General features: G+C 41.4%; 2 protein-coding genes across 10 annotated transcripts in view; both read left to right on the top strand.

Moving 5' to 3' along the window:
- Positions 1–25,683, top strand: part of TMEM229B (transmembrane protein 229B) — a 32,757-nt gene that overhangs the window by 1,416 nt on the left and 5,658 nt on the right. Inside the window, exons 1-2 of one of the 3 annotated variants that reach the window (XM_072930103.1) lie at positions 9,154–9,293; positions 18,911–18,958. The exons of 1 other annotated variant lie outside the window; for it this stretch is intronic. The gene's annotated coding sequence lies outside the window, so the exon portion shown is untranslated. Of the gene's footprint in view, positions 1–9,153; positions 9,294–18,910; positions 18,959–25,683 lie in introns of those variants that run through there. One more of the 3 variants, XM_030274487.4, reaches the window with a different exon arrangement.
- Positions 9,155–25,683, top strand: part of RAD51B (RAD51 paralog B) — a 424,230-nt gene continuing 407,701 nt past the window's right edge. For all 7 annotated transcript variants that reach the window (XR_012056345.1, XR_012056346.1, XR_012056347.1 and 4 more), the window contains exon 1: positions 9,155–9,293. The gene's annotated coding sequence lies outside the window, so the exon portion shown is untranslated. The remainder of the gene's footprint in view (positions 9,294–25,683) is intronic.

Here is a 25,683-nt window from a genome sequence, read left to right as displayed (position 1 = left end):
GAGCTGTGTGCTTTGGGGAGTTGCAAGAAGAACAGATTGCCCAAAGAGCTCCATTCTGTGTTTTCCAGGAGCACAAATGCATTAGTATATGTACAACATCAGAAAGAGATGGGGCTAGCTACTGTTTGGTGGTAAGTAGGAAGCAGTGAAAACAAAAATTACCATAAGTTACTAGGAAACAGAAAAGAAAGATTACTGACATGGAGTCCATAATACCTGTAGGCACTTTCAGCCAGCACTGGGGAAAACTGTGTAGGAAATCTGTAAGATACTCTTGTGCCCATGACACAACCTGAAGGTCCTTCTTGAATCCCAGCAACTTGTCCCAGTGAGAAGGTTCTGTACAGAAATGTCAGTTTTCCTGTGTTAGGTGACAGCAGCTTGCTCCTATGGATAAGTTAAGATTTTTCACTAAATGTGCAAGTAGGTATTTTCTCCTTGAGGAATATATGCTCCCGGTGTGTATGTCTGAGAATTTCATACTTCTCTGTTGAGGCTGCCACTGAAGAACATGTGTGCCTCTGTTTGTAGAAAGGGAAGCTGAGGTGCAGGAAAATGATATTTCAGAGGTCGTTATCAGATTGAAACAAGATTGAACTCCTAATCGTTTGGTTTAACTAGTACCTATAGTAGCTTTCCCAAACAAAGCTCAGCAAAAGTGCTAGAAGCAGCTGATTCAAACTGAAACTTTCTGATATCCTCTGATCACAGGTATATTGAAAAAACATGTAGTATAGTCTGGTGGAAAGGAAATGGCGGGACAAGCAGAAGTTGAGGCAGTATTGCTTGTTACTGCATAATTTCTTGCTGAGGCTCTGGCAGCGCGTCCATAGCCTTGGTCAGTATTGCTGTGCCCACTCTACTGAAGGCTGATGTGGAGGCAGAAAACAAGCTGCTTCCTTGGAGAGTTCAAACCTTGGAATTCTTATGGCAAGATCCCATGGCAGTTTACAGAAGTGGTAAAGGGGTGTAAAACAAGAGGTATGGATAGCACAGGTGTGTAGTTGAAGGTAACCTAGATCTCTGCATCCATGTGGAAATGGTACCTGGTAGTGGGGACTGCAGTTTTGCTGACAATGTGATAATATTATGTGGTGCCAAGCAGTGAAAGGCAAATTTAACCTTGAAGGGAGATACAGGTTTCTGGATTAGAGTGTAAGGCAGGAAGAGATTTTTGGATAAGGTGATGAACTCAATGTGGAGTCTTTTAAGATATCTTTTTACAATCTATACTTTATTCAGCATCTGGGAGATGTTCTGGGGAGTGAAGATGTAGGGATCCCTTCGGTCTTGTAATTTGTGGATCTACTTAATCCCGCATGTCAAGAAATGGGGAGAGGAGTTGTTTTCCAGCATTGTAAATGTGCTTTTAATACCTGTCCACTTGGTTAAGATAGTAAGTGTCCTCAGATCTGATATTTCAGGGGTGCTGACAGGCACTGCATTGTGTCCAGGAGGGGTGTTTCTTCTTATGGCATAATTAGTCAGATGAATTTAACCTCCCTCCAAAGCATTAGAAAGAAATTGCAGTTGGGGACTGATCATGCCAGGAAGAAGGTGTAGAGGGGGAATGAGGGGGAATGAGGGGAAGGAGAGGAGACTGTGTACCCTTCCTGTGGAGGGTGGGGAGGGAGGAGGGGGGGGGGAACCCCCAACTTTTTTCTATCATCACATGCTTTGATGGCAAGTCTTGTTTGTACCTCAGAATCGTACTTATCACAGAGTCTGGGGTCAGGCTTTGTAGGTTTCCCGTTTTTACTGCAGCATGGGATTGGTCACTAAGTGTCAACTCTGTGAGACTTTTTTGAAGAGTCCTTTGCAAGTTTTGGAGTTGCCTCACTGACTGTGGTGTGCTTTCTTGTGCTCCTTGTTCATCGTATGCACATCTAGTCTCAGACTAAAGAACTTTTGTCTTTATCCAACTTATTCTCGTGTTGCAAGAAACTGCATGAAATTTTAATAAAATTATCTGCAGGAGATTTGACTAGGTTTTAGGCAAAATAGTCCTTTCTGTTAAGCTGTCTAACAACAGAAAGAAGTTTTTTCTCATGGAAGATGATTGGAAAGCATAATGAAAAATCTTTTAAAAAGGAGAAAATATATTGAGGAGGCTTAAAGAGTGGTGGTGTGGAGGAGACCTTGTTCTGGTGGTGAAATCATAGAAGTAATGGAAAATTTTATGTTGCAAATTGTACCTTAGGATTCTTTGTTTCTGGATTGCCTTCAACAAATACCATGTTTAAGAAAATGAAATTAAGTTGTTGTGTTGTTTTGTTTCTTTTTTCAGTCTCAGACAGCCTGCAATTATATGGTAAGAGGAGAGGTAACATGGCTAATTAAAGGGCAGCAATGCTTTATTCCTTAGGGCTAATTATTCTCTAGAAAATGGGTCAATTGCTTAAAGAAATTGTTTGCCAGTAGGAGCTAGGAAAAGCCTTCATTCTCATTCCTCACCATCCTTTTGTAGGAAGCACTTCCTACCTCCACAGCAGTTGCAGTATCTTGTTAAACTTTCAGGTGCCAGAGCCATGCCCTGCAGATGGGGAAGTGGCGCCTGAGCAAACTTACATGTGGTCACTTCTGTCCTACATGTTCCTGTGTAGCTGCAGATAAGGCAGTGTCCAGTGGTGTTCCTGGGTTGTTTCTGGAGTGAAAGAAATGAAATTGAACAATACAAATGGGACTTCTGTTTCAAAACAAAATTTGCTCTATGTGAAAGGTATGGTATATATACTTACTTCTTTTGAAAGTTTGATCACCTAGTTAGCTAATGTCTTCCACTTGGAAGTGGCTTGCTTGGTACAGGTTTATAAATGATCCTTTCTCAAATCTGCTTCCTGTATGTATTTCAGTATTCTCTGGTGGCTTTCTCACCTGACCATGCCGCTTGCTTTAGCTCTGCAGGCTGAGTACAGTGAGAGAGCAGAGGGCTGGTTAGCCATGTACGTCAAAATGAACTGGTCTGCTTTTCACATTTCTGTTATGATGTGTGAGACAGGAGTATCCAGATGGTTTCTGGGTTCCTCGGTAATGTGGCTGTGCAGGCAACTACAAGAAGTCTTGAAAGAAAGCCAGATTGGGCAAAGGCTTTGGCTCTGCAGGAGCAGATACCAACATCTGTGCCAATTCAGAACAACGCTCTCTTTTTGGTTAGTCAGAGCACTACATTCCTGGCTGTAAATGATACACCCAATAATGTCTGCTGTGAGCCAGAGTTTATGCACCTTACAGTCCAGCTAAAATGAGTGTAAAAGGCTTTGCAGGTGCATGCTGCTCATTAACACGTCCTCAGAGGCGAAATAAAAGCTAGACTGCTTTAGAGATTTGTTCGTAGGGATATCTGAATGAGAGTACCTATCAGTTACTAGGTCAGAGGTGTCTAATCATTGCATAGAAGAGGGAAGTGTTTTATGTTACCCTTTCTTTTGTTCTGGATTTTTGTTGGTGTCAGTGCACCAGAGCTCACTACAACCTTATTTTGAAACTCCCCCGCCTTCACATGCTTCTGTCAAAGCTGGATTAAATTACTTCCGTACCACAAATGCGGTCTTGCTTTCATTGCATAGGATCCAAGCATTAGTAGTCACTAGGTGAGTGTTGATAGCATAGCGTGGTGGAGCTGCTGTTTGACTTCTTCCTTGCTGGATCTTTTCTCTCAGGTGTGCCATTTATTGGATGTAGCATATATGAAGAACTTCTGTGGAGCACCTCTCTGCTTTCATGATTCTACTGGGAGCATGATAAAGTACTTCTGAAGGGGGGAGCTGGGTGTTTAGTATGGGTAGCTCTAGCATAGTGCTGTGTGTACTGCCAAGTGCCTTCTGGGGATGGGGAGTCTGTTTTGGTTTTATTTCTTTCATCCAGAATGCATGCACAGATCATGATCCAGTTCATTTGGTTCCACCAGCCTAATCTGGACTGAGAAATCTTGGCTGGGGCTGTGTCTGTGCAGAGCTCTAGGTAGTCATTCCTCTCTGCTTGCATCAGAGTGTTCCTGACGCTAGTAGTGTATTTGGGTGTTTCCTCTCCTGCTAACTGACCTAGCAAAGCTGGACTTGCTTAACCCGTGGGACACTTTGAGCCATGTGTTTTCTTTGTATTTTGCGTCAGCAGAGGTTTATGGTAAGGCTGCTTCTAGTAAGTTCTAGAAGAAGAGTTATTTATTTTTGTAATTTCTGTTGTTTTCAGTATAGTTTCCCCTAGTGGTATGATAGATACCATGTGATTTAGTTTATTTTGATCCAGCAGTTCTTTCCAAGGCATACCTCACAATTAAGCTTTTAATTGGAAGTGAGCTTGTACAGGAGCTTCAGGATGTAGGACACAGTTTATAAAAATGCTTGAATGTCTTACTAGGGAGAGAAAAAGCTGCTGTGAAGGTAATGTAATGATTTCTTAGCAATATTGAGCTTGGCTGATGTTGCTTTTGGTTTTCCTTTGCTGCTTAATACTTTACCATGGAGATGAGATACTTTCCAAACCATCAGCCTCAGCCACTTGAGCTGACAGAGGGTAGCATGTTATTAGGAGTGCCCTGGGCAGCTAAGCCATTTCCTGTGGAGTGGAATACTAAGGTGCATGTAGAAAGAAGGCAATTCATTATGTTCTATTATGTTGCCTTATAAATTGTGGATGTACGAAAGGTCAACTTCTAGAATCCAAGTTCTTCTCTTAGATAGTTACTCCAAGCTGGGGTATGCTGCCTTGTGTGTGGGGCAATGGGAATAGTTTATTTGTTCTATTTTTTCTTTTCCCCAGCTACATATCAGGCATAGAAAGTGGGAAAGTGACCCATTGTGATGCGAGAAATATAGTTTCCTTGGTTTGAGAAACAAGGACTGGACAATGTCATGACAATGATGAACATTTGCTATGCTTAAGGACCATGGCTTAGCAACGTTTGGAGTACTAAAAAGCTATAAGTGCAAACACCAGCACTTCCACTGCATCTTTCATTTGAGAATCTCTCAGTTCTTAATGAATTTTCAGTGTGTCTCTGTGAGGCTGGTATTATTAGTGTCATTTTGCAGACAAGTAGATAAAGTAAAATGCTTGTATAAGCACATTCAGCAAGCCAGAAAAAGCAGGAATAAAATTCAGGAATACTAATGTTTCAACCTGGTTTTGAGCTACTATCTTGTACTTTTTTTTCCAGAAAAGAAAGACATTAATTTTTGTAGCTTTCCTGCCCTCATCCCCTTATTTTTTTTCCCATTGGGTTAGGCTGCATAAAAGCGAGACATTATTATGCAACATATCTAAGTGTGCGTGTGACACTTGAAAAAATGGTAATCAGATAAGTTGCCAGGCAACAGTACCCTGCCTTCAATTACCGAAACGCCAGTGAGCGTGCTTTCATGATATAACACGGGTGCTGTACTTCTTCATAAAGAAAGTGTAGGTGGAGTTTTGTAAGAGTTGCTCCTTTTTAACTCATCTCTTACTTAATCTGCCATATTGTGAGGTTAGATTTGACCCCAGATTTAGAGAAAAGTATTCACCAAATCTGAAATCAACAACAACAAAGTTTGATGAGCTCTCAGAGAGAATGAATGGTATGTAAGCATATATGAGTAAATAACCATTTCCTGTGATGGGTCTGTAAGTGTTTGATGGTTCAACAGCTTACAACAAGTAGGTCAGAGCTCATCCTTGGGACCGTGAAAATTAAGAAAATGGGTGAGAGATTTATGTTAAAAGGTAGATGACAGGAATACATGGCAAGCTGTGAGAAGTATCAAAACATCCACAGTGGCCCCTTGGACCAAAAATATTGAGAGCCATGGTAATTCATGAAAATATGAATGTAAATCCAGTTGGTTCATTTTCATTGCCTTAACAGAAGCAGAATGGAAGGAACATAAGAAGAGATGAGTGTACACAGATGAAAAAGTGATAGTCTAATAATGGAAGTCAGCACAAGGGAGTTCACTTGTATGTGTGTTTGAAACCTGAGTTTAATTTATTTTTCAAAGATATTGCAGGATAACAACAGCAAAAAAAAAAAAAAAAAAAGCTCGTGGAAGTTATTTAAATGCATTTTTGATTTTGGCAGTAAATAGCCACAGAAGCATTTGCAGAGACTGCAGTTTTGTGGGGATGCAGGCATCTGGCCAAGCCTCTTCAGCTGTTGGGTGGTGGCATGGCTTTTAGAAGAAATCTGAAACTCCAGAGGTCTAATGTGCTTCTCAGGGCTTTGACAGAAGTTTTCAGTTGAGATAGGGGACTCACCTAGATATCTCTGGGAAAGAATGCCCATAACCTTGAATTCACTTGTTTTCTTTGGGTAAATGCAAGTTGTTGCTTTACAGAGTTGGTTTTCCAATTATTTTTTTGTTGTTCCAAAAGGAGCAAAAGGCATTTGCATTTCAGGAGATGGGGGACTGTGTCCTACATGTCCCTCTGCAGTGTTTCAGTCCAGTGTAGGAAGAGGTTCAGAAGTCCTCATCAAGAGACATGGTGTGACTTCAGTTAAAAGGGAAATCTGCATCATCCTCTGTGTAAGTCCTGCCAAAACAGGGGGAGTTTCTGAGAAGAACAGACTCACTTTCTGTTTCCAAATTTGGCACCTTCTTCCCAGGAGAATCCCAGATAAGTCACGGAGCAATGTTATGGCTTGATTTTTCTGTTGCACAACTTATCACCTGTTAGTTGCATGGACCTGAGCTCTCTTTGTGAAAAACTGTAGAAATAATGAAGGGATGTAAATACTGAAAGAGACAGTTGAAGGAATGCTCAACTAACCACCTTCCAGTTAGGAATTTACTTTCTTTTTTGTTTGCTTTTCTTTGTATTCTCACTTGATGAGCAGTACTGCTACATTATGCTCATGTGTAGTCCCCAACCTGCTGACACCAGGAACGTTTGTGTCAGAGGAACAGTCAGAGCAGGAAGTGCTGTTTTGGGAAGTCTGCAATTTTAGTTTTTAACTATTTTAGTATATGCAAGTGAATGTTCACACTACTCTAACTGGTTTTTGTTTGATTTTCCCTTACTACAAACCGTACACATTTTGAATCATTAGTATTTTGACACAGAAAGTCCATTTATATACCAAACAAAAAAACAAATCCCCTTTTCTGAACAGTTTAAGTTTTGTATTAATCATGTGAGCCTTAAGGTCAAATCTTTCTCTTCAGCTCTACTGCTCTGCTCACGTGTATTATGATATAGTCTTTACTAGTGAAGATTTTCTTCAATGAGTATTTTCTTTCAAGTATAGATACATTTGTAACCAAAGGTATGGTTTCTTCAGCATTCTGAGTTCAAAGTGATGCAGTATTTAGTGAAAAGGGAACTTCTTCCTGCTGGGCTGTATGCTGTGAGCCAAATCTGAGAGATGGTGATACAGCTGAAAACTAGCAGGCTTTATGGTAGCATGGGGTAGCATTCAGAGGGCTGATGAGTTCCTTGGTCTGGCTCCAGGTTAAGCCCCATGGGTGGCCTGGGCACTGTTTCTGGGGAAAGGGATGGACTAAGCACGACTGTGTTGTCCTTAAGTTAGGTTGGCTTGAAGCCTTTTGTAATGCTCATGTTTCTGCATTTAAGGAGTTGGGAGTGTTGCAGTTGCTTATTTTGTATGAATTTGTTCCTCAGTCTTTTACGTATCAAATTATAGACAAGTGGATCTGACTATGTAAAAAGCATTCTCAGTGGTTTTATGATTCTGAGGAAATTTCTTTTGAAATTTTGTTTACATATGTTTGATAAATAGTTCAGTAGGGATCTGTGGCAAATAGCATATAGGGAAAATGGATTAAGTGCAATTAATTTTTAGGAATATTGATGTGACAACAATTTATACCAAAGCTAGACAACAAACAAGTTCTTTCCCAGTCTGATGTACAAATATGTAGCTAGTAAAATAGCAACTATTTCTCATGGTAAGAGAGACTCCAAAGTAGATGCAAGCTTTAGTGCATAGGCAGAAGGTGCTAGCTGTGTCTCAATAATACCCATATTACATTGATTTAATTAGTGGGTTTATGCTATTCATTGCTCCATTAATCTCATTGGGAAGATTTTTGGGGGAAGGATTAGTTATTTAATCTGCATTTTTAATTGGAGTGGTTTTGTAGTTCAGTGTCATCTAAATAAAAACAATGTAGGTTTGTTTTGCTTTGTTTATTAAGGAAAACGTGTCTCTCAAATTCCTCTTGGATTTTGGTGCTCAAAAATGCTGAGATTCATTAGGATAATGTGAAGAACTCATTTGTTACACAGTCTGACACATAAATGTCCTTGCTTTAACTTTTTCATATGCAATTAATTCAGAAAATTGCTATATATAGACAAGCCCTTGGGTTGTGAGATCTGTGAGGCTGATGTAAATAAGGTGTTGGATACTTGTGTATTGAAGCTGTCATCTCAAGGCATGATTTCTGTGAAAATCAGGAAAGTGGCATCCGAAATGTCAGCATTTGAAGAGAAGAAGAGCCCCAGCTCATGGATTCCACTTGCTTGCATCATGCAGCCCTGCTGCCTGAGCCCAACATGGAGGTGAAAGGCAGTCAGATCACTGGAGCAGAGAGGACAGTGACAGTGCAGTGACAGTGACAGTGGGTAGCACTGGGAAAGGCCTGCTTACATGAAGTCCACACTCTGTCCTGGAATGGGGAAGAGAGAAGAAAAGCGTGATGATTGGAGAAGTGAGGATAAGAGGAGATTGGAGGAGATAAGGAGGCAATGTTAGGAGATATAGGATGGGGGTGGGAAAGTGTCATCAGTGAAGCCTACTTTAAAAATTGAGATATTGATGGGGAAAATAGAAGTAAAGCAATTTCTGGCAGACCCTCCAAGGGTTAATGGAGACCTTGGGTGAGATGGTAGCAGTGAACCTTTGGTCACTGACTCCAGTGAAGTTGCTCTGTGTGGTTCCTGGGGCTGAGATCCAGAAGGACAGTGGAGAGCAGAAAGGCTCAGCCTCACCCAAGGAGAGGCAGCTGTCAGGGTGCTGCTCTGGCAAGGGGCAGGTACAGGTGCTCTGAGAGGGCTCTGAAGAACTCAGGTCTTCCAGGGCCCGATGTACTGGAGCTAAGCTATCTATACACATAGCTTGTTCTGTATTTAAAACCTCTCTTGCATTGTGCTGTATTAAGATTAAAATATACTTCTTTGGTTTAGGAAGTCTGTCTGGTTGCTGTATTAACTCTTGGTCACACACACCTGGGCGGAAAACGACTGGCATCTGAAACCCCTTGGACTTGCTGGAGGCAGCCTAGTCTACCTGCGGATGTTGTGAATTAAGAGCTGGCCAAAGACTGGGAGAGCTCCAGGATCCCTCCCTGGAAAAGGTAAGGTCTGGAGGCTAAAACTGGTGGGACTGCGCTTGTAGACCAGAAAAACAGAGCAGTTGTCTGAGTACAGAGCTGACTGGATTGTAGATGGGACCTTGGAAATTTAAATATGTAGAGTGCAAAGTTATTTCCATTGGTTTAAACATCAAGTTGTTTTCTGAAGGCGTAAGATTGCCATTTGCACACATCACCCTTGATTTCTGTCTGCTGTGAGTCACATCATTCTGATTGCTTGTAACTTATACAGACAAACTTTTCAGTGTTATTTTCTCTTTAAAACCTCACACTCTGATAGCCTGAGGCAGTTAAAACAATCAGCACAGTGGAGCAGTATCTCTGAGCTAAACCAGAGCAGTAGGTAAAAAGCAGAGGGCTGCTCTCTTCTGTGAAAACATAGGTGTGAGTCGGATGATGAGGAATCTATTCCTGGCCCTAACAAGCAGTGCAGTCTCTGCACCTGATTCACCAGTGTGTTACTCTACTAATCTTCTTAGCCTCATCTTGGCACTCTCCTGTATGCTGTGGCAATCACACTTGCACAGAGTGCACGTAAGATGCTATCAATTTGGAAGGGTGATTTATATCCCAGAGCAAAAGTTGATATTGATTCTGGTTGGTGGGGTGGACATTGTGGGACCAGAACAATTTCCAGACCCTACAGCATTTGTGACAGGCTCATTGTGTCTGCAGTGTGTGGCATGGTTCAGGCTACAATATTGTTTTGCCTATTGTGGATCAGGTTTCCTGGGCAGGTTTTGTGCACTACTTTACTGCTAGCTGGGAACTCACTTAGAATATGTACATGCTACATGTATAAACTTCAGATACCTGTAGCACAGTCATCCCTTAGTCTGTCCTGTCTCAGATGTTTCATTACCCTCTTCTAGTTGTAGTGCCCAGGAGATCTTCTGTTGGGCTATTCTGTTGTCCCACTCCTCTGGTGTTCTTGCTGATAGACCCCTGATCCTCTCTGAGTCTGGGGTACAGACCCAGTCAGCTACTGAAGGAAAGTAGTATTAACTGTGGCAGTGTTAACAGTGTGGATAAGCAGGGTCAGCTCCTGCCTAGAGCTCCAGCTGTGATTGTGCTGCCCATTGTGTAGCTGATTACAGGGCTTCACTTGGTCACCAAGTGTCCTCTTTTGAGTGGCTGCAATGTTTCAACAAAGCAAGTGTCAGCAGCTTCCTGAGAAGGCAGCTGGTGATGGACTGAGCTTTGTGTGAGTCCAGCTGTTATGTCAGTGATGCAGCCATGAGTATTTCTGAAGAAAGCTGTGTCTGGCAAGTGCTTTGGTGTGTGATACTATTGCTGCGAGTAGAGCAAATGCGGCTTCTTGCCTGTCCTCAAGAACCATCGAATGTAGCGCAGAAGTCTCCTATTACTGTTAAAAACTGAACACTGCATGGGCACAAAAAAACAAAGATCCATTGCCAGCAGAACAAGAGTATGAATTATTCATTCCTCCTATGCCTCCTGTAGGTTCCATCCACTCAGGCTGTTCAGGATGCTGTCTGTTGGACATACAGACAGATCTGCTTTCAAAGCTATGGGGACAAGACCCTGCAGACTGTCATCACCTGTCTTGAGCTTGTCCTTCATTAAAATGGCTTGGGCATTGTTGTGACAATCCTTGAGGACATAGAAGTAACCTCTTAGCATCCCATGGGCAGGAAGGAACCCAAGGGTTGGTAGGAATACTTGTAATATCAATGAACTTGGGACACATCTGGTAAGGCCAGCCTGGAAGTGTCTGTGAGGTGAGGGCAATGAGTTAGGAGCAAGATGGAAGCCCTGGCTGCTCTGGCCCATTTTGCAAAAGAGAGGTGGGAGAGCTGCATCTTTTGTGTAGCACTGCTTTGGTTTTTTTAAGAGAACTTAGACTATGTCAGTTTGTTCCTAGCTCCATCATGCTGAGAAGCCAAAGTGTCCTCTGTTAAAGCGTCCTCTGCTTGAGCACAGGCAGGATTTCTGTTCATGCAGAGTGCTCTAGTGGAGGTGACTGTATTTAAATGGCTGTTTGGGAACATCTGTAACACATAGTTTTTCTCAACTCATTTACTACTAGGCATTTGTCTTTGCAATGGTTGTCAGCTGGCAGTTGAATTCGAGAGGCACTGAAAATTTACAGAGCTGTAGAGGCTCAATTCTCCTTCAACTCTTCCATGAACTGCTGTGGGCGCAGGTAAGAGGTGCCCACTGTAAGAGAAGGTGTTGCTGAAGCTTTGTTCAGAGGCTGTTTATCAGCATAAAATGCATATACTTAGATGGAGAGGGGTTTTAACTATTTTTTTTTTTCTTTTCTTTTTCTTCTTACTGGTTGGTATGAATATTCCTTCAGCCATTTCATGTACCCAGGCTGCACTGTCCATGCCATATTACAGATTCTTGAGCATTTTCCCCCATTTTCCTTCTGTATCTCTCAGAGTTGCTCTTTGCTATTAGGCTTTTGCTGAGATATATTCTGATTTTTAGTGTGAGAAAAGCTACCTAGAACTAGCAACATCTGTAGAAATGATGGTCTTTAAAAGCAGAAGTTCAACCTTTGTGTTTACAGCTGTCTTGTAATGTGCCCTACTGCATTTTGAGAGCACTTCACATGTTCCAAGAGAGCTTCTTGGAAAGGAAGGAAATGTTACTTTTGTCAAAACAAGACTCTGTAGCTTGTGTTCAGAACAGTTTTCAGCTTCTAGTTATCTCAGTCAGCTGGAAATGCCCTAGAGTCACCTTTGGAGTTGTTCTAGTCCAGATGCTGAGGGGAACTGTGGAGGCTAAGATAAAATCCCAGACTATGTTTGAAGAGTCCTCACTAAAAAAATGTGGTGGAAGCATGCTGAGGGGAATGACTGCTCTGCTGGGTTGAGAAGTTGAGTAGGTTTCACAAAGAGAGCTGTCAGGGAAGAAAGGGTTGCTTCTGAAGAAGGTAAAATGTGTTTGTCATCCTATGGTCTTGACCAAAGTAAAAAGGCAATAAACTGGAAGCATACCTTTCTTTTGTTTGTTTTTCATCAGTGAAAGAAATAGACAAACAGAGCTCGCAATGGATTTGTGGTTTCCATAGTGATGTAGCTATGGAAGCTTTTGTGTGGCTGAGCTTTGCCCTCGCTGCAGTCACACTTGAAAGCTATGAGTGTTCGTTCAGCTTTCCTGGCAGGGAAATGTAAGAATGTAGAAAACATGGAACTGGTTGAAAATGAAGCTGCATTTTCACGAATTGTTATGTTCGCTGTGCTACCTGAATCTGTGGATGTTTAGAAGCTCAACTCATTTCTCCTTTATCTGTTGTTCTGCACTGAAACAGTGCATCCATCTAAATTGATATCACAGTTCTTGCTGCACCTGGAAGGGATATATTGACCTCTGTTCTTTGCTTTCTGTCGTCTGTATATATACACACATCCCACAACACTGGTGCCTGTGGTTCTCCAGCCACACTGATGCACTGGTCAGAAAATGTATGCATAACTCTTTTGGGGCATGCTAACTGGTCAAACATCACCCTGTGAAACTTTAGAGGTGAATTGCATGCTGTTCATAGACATCAACTCACTTGTCCCTGTATCTGACATTGCATCATGCTTTTTTTTTAATGGGCATTTTGAGAGTGTTTTAACAATGAAAATACATGATCCTTGGGGAATTTTTGCATGTGGAGAGAGCTGTTTCTGACTGTGAATGGTTGATTAATTCTGGCTTTCAAAACAAGTTGGAGGTGGAATTTTTCAGCATCTCAGTGATGAGATTACCAGTAGGTCCTAGAGGCAGGGGAAGGAAAATGCTCTGTGTGAATGTTGCATGCACACATCAGGTAGTTATGCACATACTAGTGCTGCACACACACTTGCATTGTCCAGTCTTCATGGTTCACAGGCATGTGAACCACAGATGTGTCTCATCTTTTTCTTTTTTACTTGTATTGCTGCTGGATGCTTTCTTGCTGTCTCCCTGAACAAATCTTCCTTACCTTCAGCATTTGTTTTGCTTGTCTAATAGATGTAATGGGTCATCTGTTCCCTTTATAGAAAGGAATGTTAATTATTTTCAGAAGGCTAATTAGGTTGCTAATGAGAATCTCTACTGCAGAAATATTTCCTTTAATTACTCACTCTAAAGTGCTGTACAGAGAAGCTTATTGATTATGCTGTTAAATACAAATGCTTAAAGATTCACCTTCAGGCTCCCTGAAAGAAATATTTTGGTAAACTTGGGAATCGATGTGACACGATGACTTAGCAAATGAGACTGGTTCTAAGAGCTGCCTAGTTGTGACGCTTTTTTGACTGCACTTTAATTTGGTGCTTCTGCAAGTGACTGGATGCAGTTGCTCTTTGTATTTCAGTTTTCCTGATGACTTTTGTCAGTATAGGTAACTATTTGTGCTACCTGCCAGCCCAATTAGATGCAGCCCTCACACGAAATAGTTTAGCCAGATGGCAGTCAGAAGCACCGAGAGGTGGAGTGACATGTCACATTGCAGATCATGGCAAACCTAATAATAAAGCAGAGGTTTAATCAGTCCTGTGTTAGTTCACTGCACCATTTGCCCCTTGCGCCTCTCTTAGGGCCAGCATAGCTCATTGCAAGACTTGCATCAGTTTGCATATTTCTTCATGAGGCAGCTCAGCTCCTCAACAACCCCATTTATGCAGCCACCTTGGCACTGACTTAGGAAGGTCCTTTTGCTTTTCCATCTGAGTCCTGTCTTCTACTTGCTTCACTTCCTTGTTGTAGTGATACCAAAATCAGACAGAAAATAAACTTTCTAACACAATTTGAAATATTAGAAAGCAGATATTCTTTACTACAGTGCTGGACACTTTCAGGGGATATCTCCTATAATTGAATGTGTGTTGTGAAACTTTACGACAGGGTATTTATTCCATCATGATTATACACACTCATTACAATGTACTTCCTAACTAATACAGAAACATCACCTTCCCTACAAGTAATTTGCATTCATCTGCCTCCTACTGAAAGGCCTTTTATGATCCTGGAGGGTCATGTAAAGGGATCTCTGGTTGTAGTTACTGAGTGCCCCAATATGACCATTCCTTGAACTTTTCTTTCAGCATGCATGTTGCTTCTTGTTACATAACTTGCCAAAACCCCAAGTATATTCCTAAGTTTCTGTTTATCCACTGGTTCCACCTACACTTATTATCCTGTGTGCATACTTTTGCATTCTTTTATCTTTTCTTGCTAGTTAGTCTTTAAGTTCTATCTAGTAACTTCATGGAAACTGAAAATTTTTATTCTTTGTATTATCTATCAGTCTCAATGCCTTTTAGAATTGCTTTGGGAGAGCTACTGTACTCTAGTGGATATTTTAATTTTAGTACTCCCAAGATGAAATTTGGAGTGGATCTCTGACATTCCCTGCTTTTTGACTGCTGAGCCTTCATGCAGCTCTGTAGAAGAGCTTCACTTTTTTAAAGCATTCTCGTTGTCCAGTCTGCTCTTAGCCAGGCTCTTGGAACTTTTTACATGCCATGGCTGTACTAGGGAAAATGTGAGAGAAGGCTGCTGAATGGGGGCTTATTCCATGCATAAGAAAATGGTCCTTATTCTTTTATCTAATGGTCATTGTAAACTCAGCAGGAGAAGGAAGGATGATATGTCAATGTTGTGGATGCAGTGCAAAACTTTACACCTTGTACTGTGCTGCCGGAGTATCCAAGTGCAAGTGACTCAGGAGAGTGACTTAAACCTAGGAAATACCCAAAAAAACTACTATCAGCATGGGATGTCAAAAGACACCCTCCATGTCTTTTTAGGCACAGATGTACACTGCTAAAACTTTCATCTGTGTGCCACACATGCAGCACTGCCTTGGCTGAGGCACATTTATTTTAAAGTTCACTTTGCATATCTAATATTTAAGTTAACTTTGCATATCTTTACAGATGTGGGAATTCACAGAGACAGTGAAGATACAGTGAGGCAAGTTGCTTAGCTGAAGTGTAATCTGGTTTCTAAGTTAGTATAAGCCTATGCAAAACAAGCACGCTTGAAAATGTTAACACTTTGAACACCTTGGCATTGCTATGAACTGTTGTGCAGGTAGTGCTGTTTGGTCTGTGTGTAATGTGATGGGTTTGTTGTTGCATGTATCAAGACTAGTTATATTATGGAATGATATGTAGATTGTTTTAGCAGGAGACAAAAACTTACATTCTTTCTCATTCTACCAATAGTGTATTACTTAATATCTCTACCTATATTATATTGACCTCTGTCCTTTACTTTGTGTCATCTGTATATATATGCACATCCCAAACACTGGTGCTTGTGATTATCATAGAAGTCCTGGTATGCTGTAGGTTTCTGTACATCTGAAAAAGAATGGACAGCTGACTAGAGTGTGTGTCTCCAGTACTGCTAATAGTAGATGCACAATACAGGCATGAAAATGACAACTCCTAAGCATCTTACATAAGCATGGACAAGAAAACATATGGTGCCACTCTGGTTCTATTTGCTATAGGTCACCTGATGCTCTGTTTGTTGAGCAGATTTTAAAGATGGTTTAAAGAGAATTTCAGATTTGGTGCTTTTGAAGAGGGTTATTTTTGGTGCCCAGTGTGAGTGGTATCAAACCATTTTACTTAAAAGTGAGGAATTCTTTTCTAGTCTTAATACAAGTCAGCTCCTAACACACAGATGCAAACTGGCATCTTTGTTAAACTGGCATTTTGCCCAGAGGCATGGCGTACCTACTGTTGTCCAGAAAAAAAAAAAAAGCAAAATAAAGAAAAAAATCTTTTTTTATAAGACCTGAAATTACCCTATGTAACCTAAAGTATTTCACAGAGGTGAATAAATCAGTGTTGTATATACTTTAAGCACCTCTAAGTAGGTACTGGAAAGATGCAGGAAAGATAGCATCAGAAATGATCAAATTTCATTTTTGTCTTCAGAATGTGCCCATCTCTAGCTGCCTTCACAGGCTCTAGTAACTACAAATGGGAACCTGTGGGGAAACAAAGCTTGTAACGTCCCTTTGTTAAGTGCCTGAAATTCATTCATTAATTTGGACCTCTGTATGCATGTGTGTATGAAATGTTTATACAAAATCCAAAATTTAGTAAAGCTATGTCATGCAAATAATTAATTAGTTAGAATGGTATCATGGTGCAGTAATGGTGTAACACAGATTACTGGAGGCAAACAAACAAAGAGGGATCAGTTCCTCACTGCTTAAATAACAACTGCTAAATAACTGTGCCTCCTAAAATAACAACCAGTTGTTTAGGGTGTATCTTTAAACTTTTCTTGAGATGGTAGAATGAAAGCTGAAAACATAAGTTGGGTATTAAGGGCACCACAAATTAAGATCTGGGCAGAAAATAGTGTGACCCTGGGAAAGCCCTGCCAGAGCTTTTGGGAACTCTGTGGCCAATCATTAATGGGGCAAGCCACACTCATGTGATTCAAGGCAGCCAGCTCAGCTTCACCAAAGGCAAGTTCTGACCAGTGGCCTTCTGTGATGGAGTGACTCCATCAGTGGAAGGGTGCAAGCATCGTTTATCTGGACTTCTGTAAAGCCTTTGAAATGGTCTCCCCACAACATCCTTCTCTCTAAATTGGCAAGACATGCATTTGTTCAGTGGATAAGGAATTGTTTGGACTGTTGCATCCAAGGGTGGTGGTCAAATAACTCAGGATCCCAATGGATGTCAAGGAACAAATGGTGTTCCTCAGGGATCTGTGCTGGGACCCTCTGCCCTCATAAGACTCTGCTTGGAGTGCTGCATCCAGCTCTGGGGTCCCCAGCACAGGAAGGACATCAACCTGTTGGAATGAGTCCAGGGAAGATGACCAAGTTGATCAGAGGGTTGGAGCACCTATCCTGTGAAGACAGACTAAGACAGCTGGGGTGTTCAGCTTGGGCAACAGAAGGTTCTGAGAGGGAAACCTTACAGCACTTTCTAGCATCTAAAGAGAGCTACAAGAGAATGCCCTTACAAGGGCATTTAGTGGTAGGCCAAGGAGTGATAGCTTTAAACTGAAAGAGAGTAAGTTTAGACTGGATATTAGGAAGAACTTTTTTACTTTGAGGGCTGGTGAGGCACTGGAACAGGTTTCCCAGAGAATTTGTGGATGCTCCATCCCTGGAAGTGTTCAATGCCAGGTTGGATGGGGCCCTGAGCAACCTGGTCCAGAGGATGGGGTCCCTGCCCATGGCAGGCTGGTTGGAACCGGATTGATCTTTGGGGTCCCTACCAACCCAAACTATTCTGAGACTCTCTTATTCTTGTCCTGCCTGTCTAAATACTAAAGCACAATTACGTGATAACTAGGTAAAGCCTTAGGTTACAGTTCAGTGGAAAAAAGACAGTTGAATTATCCATCCATTGAAAAGCCTCTGCTGCCTGTGGATGAGACTCCAGGATGGCAGGTTTGGCTCCATGCTGCTGAGAATGACACAGCCATAGTTGTTTTCTGGTTGTTCTTGCCAGGCCCCATGGGGAAAATGAGTCTTTCCAACCAGATGCAGAGTGCAATAAATGTCCTCTGACAAGCTGACAGAAATTGTTGGAAGCTCAGTACTTGGCAAAAAGAGAAACTAAGTATAGGAGGTGTTAAGAACCAACTGAACCTCATGGCTGGGAAGTTGTTGTCTTACCATTTCCTGTTACATGCTCCTGTCTGGTGTAAATGGCTCTTTCAGTATTCAGCTGAGGGTGTCCCGTGTTTCAGAGCATTCAGATACTAGGCTGCAATGAGACTTCAAAAATAAGTCTCTTCTGGAAACCAGGTGAAGTCTCTTCAGCTTAATATTCCCTTTTCTAAGGAGAGGTGATAGGTTTTACTGAGTCAGCTGATACTGAGAGGGAGATGGAAGTGGGCCACTAAATTACAAATACTCAGGCCATTTTTGGGCTTGAAGCTGTTTGGAGTTGAGTATCATGTTTCTGTCTCTGATCTGACCAAAGCAGTAAGATCAAAGTTACTGAAAACATAGTCTGGATCTGCAGTAGTTAATCCTTCCTGGCATGAGCATTTTCTTGTGGAGTCTGCAATAGGGAAAGACTGTGCATCACAGCCCCAGCTATCCAGCTGGAGAGACACTGGGCCACCAACTCCTTCTTCATGCTTGTGTCTTCACATGTTCCTAAGTCACCTGCATGACCATCACAAATACTTTTGTAAAGGGAATTCACGGTCAGTGAAAGGAACTGTCTGGATTGCCCAGAGAAACATCAGTGCTTTTGTAAAGGAAAGTGAGATAGTGAGAACATAAACTTTCTGCATTATGCATCAATATGAGTAATCTATTCTGGAAAGAGCATCTTCCAGTGGCAAGTAAAAGAATATATTGTTATCTTGTCTCTCTTTTGGGATGGCCAAGAATCTTGGCCAATTAATGCCTGTGTTTCAATTATGAGAATGTTTTGTCAGTCACTGGGAATTAAACTAATATGTGCAAGGAAAAAGCTGTGTGTGTTTTGGAAAATTTTCTTTTCTGAAGCATGTAAAATAGAATAAATGCAAATACTCAAGCAAGAAAATTGCTCTGTATTCTACTGCAGTAGCTGTGTGTATGGACTCAAACTCAAGTCCCCTGTTATCATTGTGCTTTGACCTTTTGCACCTGTACCATCTTTCTGCAGCTGAGAGTGGAAAATGTCTTCTGTGCAGACTGACAGTTGAGTGAAGAGGTGAGTATTATTTTTACATCCTTGCTGAGTTTAGGACTAGAGTTAGCAGTTCACAAGATTTTCTTTTCTAAGGTGGACACTTAATTTCTTTTTCAGGTGTTAAGAAGTAGGTGGTAGTAACGCAATGCAGTTACATTCCATGAGTGCTGAAGCAGATGCATGTTAGCTGCTATTCACAAGAAATGGCTTAGAATTTTTCAGAACACTGGATCTCAAAAAGGGGGATGTGTGTTGGGTCTTAACCATAAACAGATACCTCTGTAAAGCAGTCTGAGGCTATGGTGTTGCTTTATTTCATGATCTGGGCTTGCTGTACTATGAAAGGTAGATTCCTAGACTTCAGACATTTAGACTTTTCTGAAGCAGCCCTGTGCACATACATACAGACTTTTCTGTCTTAAGGAACCCAAAGTGTTACACTTAGGTTGACTAATAAATACAGATTGAAAATTCTTTCCAGTACTGGAGCAATGAATCTGTTGGTTTTATTAGAGGGACTATTCAGTAGGACATGGTCATGTGGACGCACTGCAGTCACAAAAGGAAATGTGGAAGAAGGGTATAAACATATTATTAAATAGATCTATTTTCAGAGGGGCTCTGTGATGCTGTGATAAATGATTGGCAGGTTGAAGGTATGATAAATACAATAGTAGTGTTTGTATTGTTTATAAAAACTCACGTCAGCACAAAAGTGCACTCAGTCAGAAGAGGCAGTTATAAGGAAAAAGATCCATCCCCTTCAAGTAGAGGGGAAAAGAGGACAAATCAGCAAATGAAATATATGCTGGTGTCTCTATATCTTTATGTATCTATACAGCTGTAGATAGAATTAAAATTTATGTAGATATAGCAGGTTGATTTGTCTTTTTTAAAAGGGATATCTATGGTCCAGTTCAAACTAGAGAACAGTCCAGTGTTCTGTGCTTTGGGAGAGAGGAAATAAGAGACTCAGAAACAGTAGGAAAAGAACCAAGGTGGCATCAGGTCCAGTCTGAGGATTCACAAGACATCATTATGACCCAGCTCCCTGGCACTGTACTTGAATGCATGGTTTGGTATGAAGGGGCCCAGCTTGCAGGAGCTTACGAGTCAGGCAGTTGCCCAACAGGGAACTCCAAGTGCTCAGACCTAGGCCTGAAGTCATGGTGTGTGAATCTGTGACACTTTTTGAAAACTAGGTTCTAGGAACTCAGGTCTGCTCTCGCTGCAGAGAAAGAAGTCAACTGTTCAGGTTAAGATCATGGTGAATCCACCAACTAAGCACCCAAAAGTGGAATATAGGTGATAGAGATTTTCAGAGCAGATTGTGCCCCTTGGACATGCCATCTCTTTGGCATGTTCAGGGGGCCAGACCTTCCATAATGCTGACTCTCTCCTTCTCAGTGTTAATGGGAAGCTCTGCCTGCTCCTATAGGAGAGTCCTGGCATCCAAGCCTCTGCTTTGTACTGGGGCCACATCAGGGGCACTTGGGCTCTTGCTGGACACTTGCTTTGTTGAGAACTGTAGTATCAGCAAATGCTGGGAACTCAGGGTAGCTTTTCCAGACAGGGAAGGGCAGCAAGTAAAGCACAAGAGCCTTACAGCAACACGTTTGCAGAAGAATGTGACCTTACCTGAAGGTGATGCTGGGGAGATTTGGGCTCAATGCTTGTAGAAGTCAGCTTTGGATTCAGTAATTTTTCATAGTGTCTTTCAAGTCTGCTACTTGCATGACTCTTGAGGGTCTTAACTTCTGTCAGGTACAAAGGAAGCATTCTGTTGGTCTCTGTAAGTAAAGCGCTATTGCCTTAATCTGTTCTCAAGTTGGAGTGATCGCTGTGGGCTAAGGTGTGTTCATGTAACGTAACATTACCTGCTATGTGTGCAGCAGGACATGGAAAGTCTCCACTTTCTGTACTTCTGCACGAATTCACGAGATCACCTTAGTCAGAAAGCTATTCTTTAAACAATAGCTTCATATTGTCTGTTTGTCCTCTGAGAAGTCAACCTCCCTCTACACTCCTTCCCAAGAAATCCCTACCTTTCTCCTTTCCATTGTGAAATGGTACCTTCTGGGCAGCCCACACATGCGCATTACCGCTAAGAACTACACTTCCCCATCCCTCTGGGTTAGGCTGGTAATTGGATTCATTTAATCTCCTTTTGGCGTCATGCTTTTTTACTGTATCCCAATTCTCTTTGGACCAGATTTGAAAGATAGACAGGGATCAGAGGCTGCCAGCAGGTACAGAGTGAACTGGGCAAGGGAACAAGAAAACAAGGAGTGGCAGGGAAATGATGTACCTTCTATGGGAATGGAGCTAGAGACAAAAATGAGGGGGAAATTAAGATAAGAAATAGACTGCTTTCTTACCCCGCAGTGTGTGGAAGGGTGTCAATATGCATCCTGATGGAAAAAACCAGCAAAAACAGATGACTCAGAACTGACCAAAATCCAAAGGCTCCAGATCCTTTCTGAAAACACCGAGAGTCTGTATTTGGAGACATCTGTGGCATGCTTTTAGCTTCATTGCAGGGCTTGATTAATCGATCTGCTGGAGCTCTTCCACACTTCAGTGCAGTTGAAATCCTATTTTCTGAGCCACAGTTAATTGAGGCTCTCAGTTACCTGAAGGATGAATATCTCCTCAGAGTTATGACTTCAGCACATAAGTACCACTAAGACTTAACTGTATAAATCTTTAAACACTGACGAACTAATGTCTTGGGGCCAAATTTAGTACATAGTGTTCTGTGCACATCTAGTGTTCTGTAAATCTACTTCTAATGGTGTGTGATACCTCTGTGAAAATGTTGAAGCCAGATTTGCAGCATATTCATTCAGTGTTGTCCATGGTTGCAAAAGGTATGCTTGTTGTTTACTCACAGGGAAAATGCAAAATAAGAAGAATTACACTTAAACAGGTATTGTCCAAAAATGCTGTCAATTTTCACCAACACATTCTCATGTCTACTGTAATCCTTGCTAAAGCAGAAAAGCAGATATACATCTGATTCTCCCAGTCTGAAGAAAGAAAAGAGTAGTTACAATGATGTGCCAATGAAAGTAATTAAAAAGTAACGAGAAACAGTTATTTTTACATAAGTACTGTTTGGGTAATAAGGATCTGAGGAAGGAGTACAACTCATGGGCAGGGAGAGGTAAGTACCCTTTACTTCAGCTTGATCCACTACTCATGGTCTTGTCTTTTGTGGAGACTGAAGTATCCTCCTGTGTATATGTCTCCTTTGCACTTTTCGAATTTAATAGTAATTCTGATATATAACATAGGATTATAGATCCCTAAGGCATTTCTTAGAAATATGACCATGCATGTTATAGAACTAAATATTAGTAAATAGGAATTTGTAAAATAATATTGTGCCATAAGTTTTTAACTTGCAGAAATAACTGGGCACTATGAATATGAAACATGCTGTGTAGTTCAAGTTCACCTGCAGTGGATCAGTTAGCTGACAGAATTCATAGACTCAGAATTCATTAGGGGAATTGTTTCTTGGAGGTTTTTGTTTGTGTTTTTCTTTAGCACTTCTGAGTTAATTCAGAGTTTTTTGAGGGGGTCTCATTACACTCATCCAGAGCATCTTTAAATAATTCTGCTGGATTAAAGGGAATAAAGACAATCTGTAAGAGACATTTTTTAAGCACAGTTTGGCCTGGTAGCAGGGAGATGGGCAGAAAGCCACAGCAAAGGAGAGCTTTGAAAAAAAAAAATGAGCCAGGCAGTGCTCAAGAACTTAATCAGGCATGAATATGACATCCACTGAGGTCTCCCCTGCAGTTCTTGTGTGAAACAAATCTACCACGATTTCTTGGTCTGCCATCAGTCCATCTTCTGATCACTTCCCTCTTGCCTGCCAAGGCTGCCTCACCTGCAAAACCGAATGTGAGTATGGGAGTGCTCCTCTTGCACAGAGGGGTCCCATGTGAAGTGGGGTAGTCTATAAGTCCTTTCTCCTTACTTGACCTGGTGAATCAGTTTTATTTGTATCTTACTTCAACCTAGGGGATTATTGATATCCATTTCAGAGCTGAAATTATAAAATATTAAAGTGTAATCTTGATGCTTTCTTGCAGCCGTAAGTCAAAGTCCTGCCCTAATCACAGAACGGGACAGGTTGGAGGGACCACAGTGGGTCATCTGGTCCAACCTCCCTGCTCAAGCAGAGTCATCCTAGAGCACATGGCACAGCATTACATCCAGACAGTTCTCAAGTGTCACCCTGTTCTTTTAAAAGTTTTCTGTGTCTTCTGATGTTTACATATTTCTACTGGAGTTCTCATGCACTGTTCATGTAAATAATGAGTGTTTTGCATTCTTCTTTGTGGGAAGAAAAATCGGTAGACTGTTAGTTTGACCAGTGTGGTTGGAGAGGTGGCAATTTCTTCCTCCAATCCACTGTCATTTTTAGAATTCTATATATTGCAAGGTCAGAAATAAAACTTCCTTCATTTTGCTCTTTTGATCTTAGTGTGAGTGTATGAGTTATCTCGTGTCATAGTGCAACACTTGGGTATCTCCAGTGAGGGAGATTCCACAACCTCTCTAGGAAATCTGTCCAATGCTTGACCACCCACAGAGTAAAGAAATTCTTCCTTATATTCAGGTGGAACTTTGTGCCTCAGTTTCTGCCCATTGCCTCTTGTTCTTGCATGGAGTTACTCTTCCTCAGGTGCAGGACCCTGCATTTGTCTTGAATTTTAGGCATTATTCTCTGCTCATCTCTCCAACCTGTCGAGATCCTTCTGAAGGGCTGCGCAACACTAGGGGCTATTTGCCACTCCTCTCAGGTTTGTGTCCTCAGTGAACTTGTTGCTGTAACCAGATTTTTGTAGAGAAACTCAGTCCTTCATATACTTAACCCTTTTAGGTCTGTGCTTGTTTCCTGTAGGTGGAGTGTGTTCTTGGCCCCTTCGTTGCCAGCAGAGTTATGCACACAGGCAGGGCAGTCAGGGAAAGGACTGAGTGTTCCTTGGAGGTCCATGTGTGGTTTCCACAGACTTGCCTTCTTTTTTTTTTTTTTTTTCTCAGCAAGCTGGAAAAGAAGGTCCTACTAAAGAAGGAAAAATTTTGTGCTGGCCTAGCTTAGGCTTCCTAATAACTTTGTATTAGTGGAACTATTTCTGTTTTAACTATTTGAAATATAACTTGCTGATGATGGAAAGCATTTTCAAAACTTTGAATGTAGAAGCTCCATATTTTCCCCGAAACAGCACAGTGCGAGCAGTCTCATTGCAAGCATGGTCATCCATGAGCAGTCTCCATGCATTGTTTGCTCTCTGCTGAGACAATTGCATTGCTGGCAGCTGTGTTTCTAATTTTCAGGAAGCTGCTGCCTATCCCATTAGTAGTGCCTCAGTGATGAATGTCATTTGTTTTCCTGAGGAGACTGAATAGCTCCCATATGTTCAGAGCCTTTTGGTCAGTCACTGCACCAAAAGTTTTGCATCACCAAGTTCAATTATCTACTTAAGGCTTTTCACAAATCTGCATTTCTTATTGAATCCAGTCTTGGCCTTCTGTTTGGATGCTTCTCCCACTAATCTGATGCTCTTCAGCTTGATTCTTTGATCATGAATTGCTGCGGAATAAAACAACACTTTTCTCCTTTATGTCCCTCTTGAGACCTCTCTCTTGTGCAGTATTGCTTACCAGACACCAAATAATTTGGTGCGGCTGGGAAATACAATGCTTAGGAAAAGCTGCAGTTTTAATTGTTCTGTAAATGCTCAAGCGACTTGTAACCATTAAATTGTACAGTCCCCAGCTTGTGCAGTGATGTGCTGTGGCTTGTGATAACCCCTCTAAATGGATCCTCCATTCCCTTTATGTCTCACTATATATATACTTTTTGTTTTATTTTGGATGAAATATTTTACAGGAGGAGCTGTGATTTGTGGATTTGCTTAGTGCCTAGGACAGTGGAACTAATTTTGTTTGGGCTACCACACACTGGCATCTGCCCTGCCTTGGTATGCTCCTTATCAGCAGGAAGTCTGTGATGACTCTTGCAAGCATATTGTAAGAAAGAAGTTTCCATTGAGGTTGGGCCCACTGGAGACACAACAGTAGAGAAGGCAAATATTGAGACAGTGCCAGTGCATTGATGTTTGTCTATTTGCAGTTGTGGTGAAAGCCACGTGACTCAAAAGAACTTTTTGCAATGGTTTAACTTGTATTATTGTAGATGTCCAAGACCTGATCTACATTCCATTGTTACTAGTGACTAAATATTTTGCAAACAGTATAAAAGAAACAGAAAGTAAGTAGGTTTCATTTCTTGGTGTAGAACAAGGAAACAGAAATCACCATTGCACAGAGGATATAGTGTGGGCCAGAACAGGACATAGCTATGAGTCTTTGGCTTTTGCAGGGAGGTATAAGGCAACGGAAATAACTGGTGAGGGGATCCTTGGGATGAAAATGGAGAGAGAAGGACCCTTTGTGCATTTGATCCAACTTTGTGAATAGATTTGCAAAATTAGAAGGGTGCTTCCAGCTAACAGTTCAAATACATTTCATGTAAAGCTATAGAGAGAAGTGCGAGGACTAAGGATCACAAGTAAAAAAGTTAGGCTCAGAAAAGAGAGGAAAACCATACAATCCACTGGCAACTTAGTAAAAATCTTTACAATAATTTTCTTCACTGGATAATGACATTACATATTACAGAAACATCACAGAATATTCTGAAGTGGAAGGGTCATCAAGTCCAACTC

The sequence above is a fragment of the Taeniopygia guttata genome, chromosome 5 (assembly GCF_048771995.1).
Source record: "Taeniopygia guttata chromosome 5, bTaeGut7.mat, whole genome shotgun sequence".
Classification (NCBI taxonomy): domain Eukaryota; kingdom Metazoa; phylum Chordata; class Aves; order Passeriformes; family Estrildidae; genus Taeniopygia; species Taeniopygia guttata.
The sequence above is the reverse complement of the archived record's forward strand: the minus strand, read 5'-3'. Positions and strand labels throughout refer to the sequence as shown.